Source organism: Mirounga angustirostris, unplaced genomic scaffold (assembly GCF_029215605.1).
Source record: "Mirounga angustirostris isolate CCGP_5_RB_7025 unplaced genomic scaffold, mMirAng1.0.hap1 SCAF_6, whole genome shotgun sequence".
NCBI classification, from domain to species: Eukaryota; Metazoa; Chordata; class Mammalia; order Carnivora; family Phocidae; genus Mirounga; species Mirounga angustirostris.
Genome location: NW_026991714.1, coordinates 119,482,814 through 119,492,245, shown reverse-complemented (window position 1 = coordinate 119,492,245; position 9,432 = coordinate 119,482,814).

Genomic DNA, 9,432 nt, shown 5'->3' with positions numbered 1-9,432 from the left:
TGATTCTTTCGCGAACCGGACGCTTTTGCCAAGAGCTGGAAGCGCTTTTGAAACAGTCATAAGAAACCCTTTTCCCTCCGCCTCCCAAAGTCCATCCTGTTCTTTAAAAGGGCTTATCGGGAAGAGGGAGAACTACAGAAGACCTCGGAGAAAGGGTCTTTATGTCCGATCAGGACAGGCGGTCCCCAGCACGCGGCTTTCCCTTGCGGTCACCGTCCCCAGCCACGAGATGGCAGGGCTCTCTCTAGGACGAGCGGTGAGCCCCTGTACCGGTTTAGCCAAAGAGGTTCGACAAGGCAGATGCAAAACTGAGATGTGTCACTTTTCCATCTGAGAAGGGTACAAAGTGGCATATATCCCACACATTTGATGTTTCCACATTTTTGGACCTCATTTAAAGGAACTCTCGAAGATTGACAAATTATCAGACAACGTAAAATTGTGGAACTACAGTTTACATCGGTGCTTCTCAGACTGACAAAGGGCCAGTTTCGCCTCCACCCCGTCCTACCGTATCCTACCCCGTGTCCAATTCTTCGCAGACCCGTACGTGGTCCCTTGTGCATTACCGGTAAGCAGCTCTGGCCTCATAAAACTGATTTGACAACGACTGAATTGCCCTATACTCAGCTGAATAAGAAGAGTCCACTGATTGGAGGCTTAGATATCCAGACAATACCAAAGTGCTATAAACGTTTCTGAACAGTTTCCAATTTCTGTACTTAAACAGTACATAGTCTCTGGTCTATGGACCACACCTTGATTAGTCCTTCTTTACATGCTTTCTTTCCTGATTTCAGAAGGGAATTTTAAGAGGGCTCTGTTCGGGCGCCTGGGTGGCTCAGTTGGTTAAGCGACTGCCTTCGGCTCAGGTCATGATCCGGGAGTCCCGGGATCGAGTCCCGCATCGGGCTCCCTGCTCGGCAGGGAGTCTGCTTCTCCCTCTGACCCTCCTCCCTCTCATACTCTCTGTCTCTCATTCTCTCTCTCTCAAAATAAATAAATAAAATCTTAAAAAAAAAAAAAAAAAAAAAAAGAGGGCTCTGTTCTGGGGCGCCTGGGTGGCTCAGTTGGTTGAGCGGCTGCCTTTGGCTCAGGTCATGATCCTGGAGTCCCTGGATAGAGTCCCGCATCTGGTTCCCTGCTCGGCAGCTGAGCCTGCTTCTTCCTCTGACCCTCCCGCTCTCTCTCTCTCTCTCTCATTCTGTCTCAAATAAATAAATAAAATCTTTAAAAAAAAAAAGAAAAAAGAGGGCTCTGTTCCATGTGGTAGCATGCAATTCTCCTTTTGGTTAAATTTAATAAAGAAGAAATATTTTGCTTTTTTCCAATACTTGGTATTTCCTAAGTAAGAACAAAAGAATTTTTTACTTCTGTAAATAGAACAAGGTCATGCAAAGCAAACTCTGCTTTTCATCAGAAAATCTAGTGTTAATTTTGCAGGATCATACAGGCATCTTCACCTATGACCATTAAATCTAGATTGGTCAGAAATGTGACCAATGTGTGGTGAAGGTGAATAAGATAACTGATTCTTTGATGTCACCATTAGACTAAAGAGGGCTTCTTTCTTTGAAAGTCATGGTGCTCTTGTTGTGAACTGTACCAGTTAAACTTCTTTTCTCATTTTCACCTGAGGCCTAGGTGAAGAGGAAAAGAAAGGGGGAAAAAGAAAATGAATAGATAAGAGTAACTGAACTCTTTACTGAGGGCCAGCTAATTTGGCCAGCCAATTTGGTAAGTATTTACTTAGATATCTTATTTAATTTTCAAAGCAACTGTGAGTTAAGTACTAGTTTTTTGCTTTTGTTTTTGTTTAGCAACATCTGCACTTTACATCTGAGAAATCTATGGCTCAGGTAATAGGGATAGAGCTACATGTAGATCTGGGCAGTTTGGCTCAATTTTCCCTTCCTGTACTGTCTGCTGGGCAAGGCAAGCAGTGGGGAGAGTTGGAGGTTGGGAAGGGAGGAGGGAGAGATAGGATGGGATGGTGATAGGGGAGAAGAACAAGGAAGAAGGGTCAGAAGTTAGCCTGCAGGGAAAGCTGAGGTAGCAAGGATCCGGAGTTTGAAGGAGACCCTGAAAATTTCTGCCTGGAAAATAATAGTACTGTATAATTACTCTATGTACTTTGTGTCCATTATCTGATTTATCCATTTTGTATCCACTTTGTATCCATTATCTGATTAATCATCACAACCAGCCAGTAAGGGAGATACTGTTATTCCTATTATATCTGAGGTCAGAGAAGATAGCTGGCTCTTGAGTCATTTCCTCTTCCTTGGGGAGTTTAGAAAGAAAGGGTGGCTTTTGGTATCCAAAGCAACCTTTGAGCCCTTCTTGTTCTCTCCAAAGGGCTGTCTTTCTTGAGCTGGCCCCCAAAAGTCAGTGTGTGTTCAGCTAATCTTTGTCCTTATCCTCTTTTCACTTGGGTCCCCTTTCGTAAATGAGCACTTCACTGGGCCCCTGTCCTCTGGCAGCTTATGATTGAGGTGGGGGGCAAGGCAAGAAAGCAGTATTATAACATGATTTGCACAGGTGTGTCAGGGGCATCTGGCAGGATCTTCTTTCCCAGATCGAGGGGGAGTTTGGGAGATTTGGAGGAGATACAGGATGTTTTCCTGGAAGAGGGAGTGCTTGATTTAGATTTTGATGCATGGAATTGAAAAGTAACAAGATGCAGAGGTTTGGAGTTTATCCAGAACTGGCACAAAGTAGACAGTGCTCAGTCAAAATTTGCAGATTTAATCAATGAACCCATGAGCTCTTGTTCACCTTCATACCCACATCATCACAACTGTAGCTGTTGGATGTATTCAGTTATCTAAACACATGGCCAGAAATTCACTGAACTGTGCATATGGTGTGCTGGCATGATACACCAGCAACCCCAAAAGAACTCCCTCTCTTATTCCCAATGATGGAGCACTTACAGGAGCTCCTGTGCAGATTGAAAAACGGTACCCTTCCTCTTGTGTTTGTATTTGCTCCCATTCACCACATGGCTGGTAAGTTTGTGTAGTGAACAATCTGCCCAGCTTCTCCCAGAGCTCCTGATAAAACATACTAGAGTAGTTAATTGCTAAACCTAGAATTCTAAGGGGACTCCATAAGACCTCACCAATCCAGGAAGCCTCTCTCAATTATTCCTCTCTCATCTTCTTGTCTTCCCCTACAAACTCCCATTACTGACCTGGTATCTTCCAAATTTATCCATCTTCTGAGCCAGGGTAGTCTATCCCTGTTTGCAATGTTAGTTGTTGTTGTTGTTGTTGTTTTTTAACATGCAATTAAAATGAAAGTGAAATTTTTTTAATATCTATATTTCTATCAAAAATTGAAAATGAAAAACAGATGGAGAAGGCTTGTATATTATAAAAATTAGCCTTGTGAAAATAAAGAATATTCTTACCTCTTTAAGATGCAAAGTATGCCTGTGACAAAAGAATACAACTTAAGAAGACATTAGGAAAGAAATTGAAGGAAGAACTGGTATTTAGAAAGATGTGTGATGATAATGAATGGAAAGAGGAGGACTGAAATTTCAATCAGAGTTGGTTTTTTAATACAAGTAAAATAAGTGGTTCTATTCGTCAGGGTTCTCCAGAGAAACAGAACCAAAAAAGTGTGTGTGTATCATATTAGTGATTGGCTCAGGGGATTATGGAGGCTGACAAGTCCCCAAATCTGCAGGTGGACAGCTGGAGACCCAGGAGAGCTGCTGATGTAACTCCAGTCTGAAGGCCGGCAGGCTCAAGACCCAGAAAGAGCTGATATTTCAGCTTCAGTCCAAAGACAGAAAAAACACAAAACAAAACCAAAAAACATTGTCCCAGCTTGAAGGCAGTCAGGCAGGAGGAATCCTCCCTTACTTGAAGAAGAATTGGACCTCTTGTTCTATTCAGGCCTCCAACTGATGGATGAAGCCCCCCCCCCCCCATATTAGGGAGGTTAATTCTGCTTTACTCAGCCAACTGATTCAAATGCTAATCTCATTCAGGAAAAAAACCCTCATACACAGCCAGAATAATGTTTGACCAATATCTGGGTACCCTGTGGCCCAGTCAAGGTGATAGATAAAATTACCCATTGCAGTGATGCTGCCTTGAAATCGTGGCATATTAAGTGAAAACAAAAATTGCTCAGGCAACTACAACTTCTTAACCAGAGGCAAGTTTACAAAGAATGTTTATTGAAAGCAAAAGAAAGAACAGGTCCTAAACAGAAATTAGCACTTCTGAACATAGTAACTATAAATTCTATGGCTCAGTATGTTGGAAATACAGCTTGGAACTTGCAGGATAAATGACATTTAAAAATCAAGTTATTTTGGGCATTTTCTATTGCAGTTGATAATCAAGTAGATATATAAAAGCTATTTGTGTTGTTGAAAATTTCGATATGACTAAATATCATCTGGAAATGGTGCCCCAAAAAAGGCACATGATTAGGAAGTGGCTTTTTTTGTGTGTATGGAGAAGAATTTTGAGAATTTTAAAGCAGATTTGTCAGAATTGGTAACCATGACTACAGATGGGATTCCTGCAGGGGTCATTTTTAACATCAGACTTAGGAAACATAAGCACAATGTGACAAGATTTTATCAAGACACAGAATTTTAGCCAATTTATTGTACCATTGACTAGAAACCATTTTGAGCTCTAAACTTAAATACTATACAAAAATAATAGCCATGGTAGTTAACCACACAGTTCATGCTCCAAATATCTATAAATGGATGTAGTGGATACTGAAAAATTTTTAAATTGCAGAAAGGGATTTCCTTGTTAATGTTATCAAGGAAAATATCTTCAGCTTGGCTCATCAAGGAAGACTGGGTCAGATTTAGTCTCCTTTTGGTTGATGATATATCTCCTTTAGATATTCTTTTCTCCCCCATCTCCCTTTTTAAAAAAATCACATAAACTGATTTGTTCATACATAGCAAAATTGTGTCTTTGGGAAATTCATCTGGCTAGGAATAATCTAGGTCATTTTCTGCACAGAAACTGGTTTCCAGCTATGAATATTATGGTCTAACCTCATACTGTAGCATGAAGACTATGATCCAAAAATGGTATTCTGATTTAAGCATTTAAACTTTATGATAATACTGCTTAACTTGTCTTTTTCAAGTCATATCATTACTGTGAATGAAAATTACACGAGGAAGTTTTGCTATTTAAGGACCTATATAATAGCCTCAACCTTGCATCTTGGCTTGGAAATCATAAAATATATATATTATACTTTACAGAAAATGTTTGATGAACCATTCTTTAAATCAGTGTTCTGCAACAGTGTTGATGCCCTCTATTCTACCTCCCAGCCAACCATGTATTTTTTGGCGGGGGGGCTTGAAAATTTATGTGGGTATTTTTATGGACTTAGTGTTGTCCCAATAATTGAGAAGTAGGATGGCTGCTACTAGCTTTAGCAGGAAGGGCCCAGGGATGCTAGCTCTCCTGCAATGTATGAGAAAGTCTTGTCGGATGAACACTTGCTCCTTGTCTGGAATGGGCAAAGCTTGTTTATCGTATTTTTGCATCTAGAACCTAGACAGGTTTTATATATAAATGCACAGCAATTTTTTCTCACAATTTTTTTATTTACACAGAAGTTTCCAGGAATATAACTATTGAGTAAACAGACTATACTTTACTTTGCTTGGAATTATGAGTTGGTTAGAACTGCAAGAAAACTAGAGGAGTTGTTCCTCATTTCAAAAAATTGTGTCATTGCAGTAATACTGCTGCTGTTATTTGGCTTGACAATGCAGGCCCCCTGCATCACTCTGCATTTGTAGCACTCACATTTATGGTGACTCACATATATACATACTATCCTTATAGACATACATCTATGTATATCATCATCTTTTATATACCATCTAATACATGTTAAATAAGTAAATATATGTATTTAGGCTTTACTCACAAATATTGCATGTAAGTTAGAAGTACTGACAATATTCAGTTAGTTATTTTAAATCTAAATTTAGGGCTCCTGGGTGGCTCAGTCAGTTAAGCATCTGCCTTCAGCTCAGGTCATGATCCCAGGGTCCTGGGATCGAGTCCCACATTGGGTTCTCTGCTCCGTGGGGAGTCTGCTTCTCCCTCTGCCCCTCCCCCTGCTCCTGCTCTCTCTCTCTCTCAAATAAATAAAATCTTTAGAAAAATAAATCTAAATTTAAACATATTAGAATCTAAACATATTTATTTAAAAAGTGTGTCCCATATTTATGGAACCCTGTCCCCTTTCCTCCAGTCTCCCGATGCAATATCTAGTTGAACTGAGATGTTAGCTCTGTGAATTCTTTGGTTTCCCCAGTCCGGTCCAACGCCTCTTTCTGTGGGCTCATCTTTAGTTCATACCTATACTATGAGGCTTTGCGTATTGTACTACAACTTGCAGTATTAGACACTCAGTAAATGTTGACTCAATCAAAAAGTGAATGCTACGAAGAACTTCATTTTACTTTTAATTAGTCCTTCAGGTTCAGAGCATGAAAGCCAACATTGTTGAATTTGTTCCCTGACAAAAGCTCTCCGTGGGAGTTTTTCTCTTTGTGGAATTTGTATTGAGGAAAAGATTTCCCACTAGGGGGTGCGCATGTACCACTTACATTTCAAAAGAATCCTAGCATGAAAAAATTGAGTAATTTAAAAATAAGTGTTCTTGGATCTGTTCTTTGATTTTCTATTTATCTTTTCTTATGACAATTTTTAAAGGTTATATTTATTTTGTAAAGAGAATGAAAATTTTCTAATGGAAGGAACAAAAGAAAAGAAGTACATTTTTGTTGTCAGCCTTAACAGACAATGCAAACAAAGGTAGCATAATTAAAGGATGCATATATCTAAAATAAAACAAAACTCGCAATTTACTTTTAAGCTGAGGAATTCTTTTACATCATGAATGACACTTGGTTGTAGGCATTGTTCTGCACTCAGTTTATTTGACAAATGTTTATTGAACACCTAGCACATGGCAGAAATAAGAAAATATCCTTGTCTTTGGGAAGTTCACAGTCTAGTGGAAAGAGAGTCGGGTAAATGTAAAGCATATTGCACTGGTAGATACTAGAATAAAGATATGAAAAAAATGCTTCAGGAATCTAGAAAGGATAATACTAGCTATGGTAAAAGGGGTCGTCACAGAGAAAGGGGCATTCCTGGTTCCAGCCTAGCTAGCGGCTCTTATCCCAGGTGAGCCTCCCCAGTGTCTGTTGACAGATTTCAGTCATTGTCATGAGGATGGGTGTTCTGACTTCTGTCTCTGTGCTATGCTCCACAGCCCAACTGGTAGCCATAGGGTAGTATTTGGATATTTATTTGTCAACATCTTAGCACGACATTTGCCCAAGCATTCTGGTTCTCCTAGTCTTTCCTCATCCAGTTCTGGGATCAAGGGACACCCTGGCGAATAGTTTAGTTGAGTGAGGCAGTGGGGTGTAAAAGTGAGAAGCTGAAAAACTTTGGAGAAGTAAAAGAGTAACTCTGTAGGAAGTCAGCTCCATTGGGCATTGGAAATTACTGGAACCCCAGTCAGCATGACATTAGTATGCTTAACTGACTAGTGAGTTGCCAGTGGATCCTATGGCATAGAAAACTTTATTTTACTTGTGTTTCTTAAAGCAAATCTAGATTGTCAGAATATGCTGGTTTTAGGGGAAAAGACTCTTCTAAGCTTATGTCCTATGGATGGGTATGTGTGCGTCTGCATAAATACGATTAAGCATATGCTTGTGGATGAGCTAGATGAGTACCTAGAGGGAGGAAGAGCTTATAAAAAGACGGTAATTCATGTTGTAGGCCTCGGCTGCTCTTCTCTACTACCCCAGAGCAGTTTTGAGAGAGGGAGATTACCAGTTGGAAACATCGGAAAGCTATAGTCTCAAGTGCCCTCATTGACAATTTTATGAGACTGCTGTTATAGGAAGTGAGAGTCTAGACAGGTTTCATACTTCTTAAAGCAGCAGAGTTATTTTTTAAGTAAAAGAAATAAAAGGGATGAAAACGAACAACACAATTTGATTTAAATGCCAACACTTCTCTTATTCTCTCCAGTTTAACTGCTAAAGAGTGGGTGGGCAGGGGGAGGATGAGGGAAGCAACACCTTGGTATGGATTTTCAACACTAGGAAACCAAGGACAAAACAAATAACACATTTAGGTGAGTGTTTAGGTATTTTATGGACATTTCATGAGGCTCTACCTTTAGCTTTTCATTACAAGAAAATTATGGAAACATATACATGAGATTTTTAGCGTTTTTATGAAGAGAGGATTATTTGTTAGTCAAGGTTAGAGGGAAACAAAGAATTCCCGATAGTTCTGTCAGGATTCTGGAATAATGATAGATGAAATCTAAACTCAACATAAGCAAGGTAATGCTTCAGAAGCAGAGATTTTCAATAACCATGTTTATGCATTGTGACAGCTTATAAATTAAAAACCTAGCAACTCTAAGGAAATACACCCAGCCATCACCAAGGATAATGTGATAGAGGTGACTGCTCTATAAAAAGGGGAGTTTGGACCTGATGCTATATGGAAAATGGAAGAGGAAGTCAATTTGAAAGTAGTATTTTACTGATTATTTGGTGTCCTACAATGAAAAAGTGAATGCAAAAAACATCAGAAGCTGCTATGAAATAAGTAGCCCGGGTTAAGAGCTGGTAGGAGTGTAGGTGGCAAATTATATTAACTGTAGATTCAAATAATAAAACTATTGCTTTTAAATTCTTTGTATAATTCATTAATGTGGGATATTATTTACGAGAGCCAAGACAGAATGTAAGTTAGCCTGATTACTCAGGGGGGGAAAAGAAGAGGAAAGTCAAAATAAGTTAAAATGATTGAAGAGTTAAAATAAGAAAAGTCAAAAGTAGCTTGTGAAATTACCCCCTTAAAGAATTTTTAAGAGTCCTTGAGACAATTCTAAACTCAAAACCAGAAAATTGAACCATTTCAGTGTAGTCATATATGATCTTGGCTAAGTCATTAAACTGCTCTCAACCTCTATTTCCCTCTCTGTCTTGAAGGGTAAACAAATGGTTTCTTAGATGCCTTCCAGCTGCAAACTAGCTTTCTTTTATCTGAAATTATGTTTAACACTAACATTAAGTAAGATTGAAGACATTTCCTCATCCATTTTCTTAACTACTAAATAGTATTGCTTTGCGGCCTATGTAACTATCTTCCACCCTTCCTCTGACTCAATATATTGATCTGCTTATTTCAGAGGAGAGACCCTGACATGTTCATAAATAGTGACCATTAGCCCACCATGTAGGGATTTTTTTTTTTTTTTACTTAAAAAATTCTGTTTTTGAATGTGTAGAGGGAAGAATATGGGCATACTAATCAGATAAACTTCAGTTCGAAACCTATTACCAGCTGAATGCAGTAGCAACTGTGTTTCCTT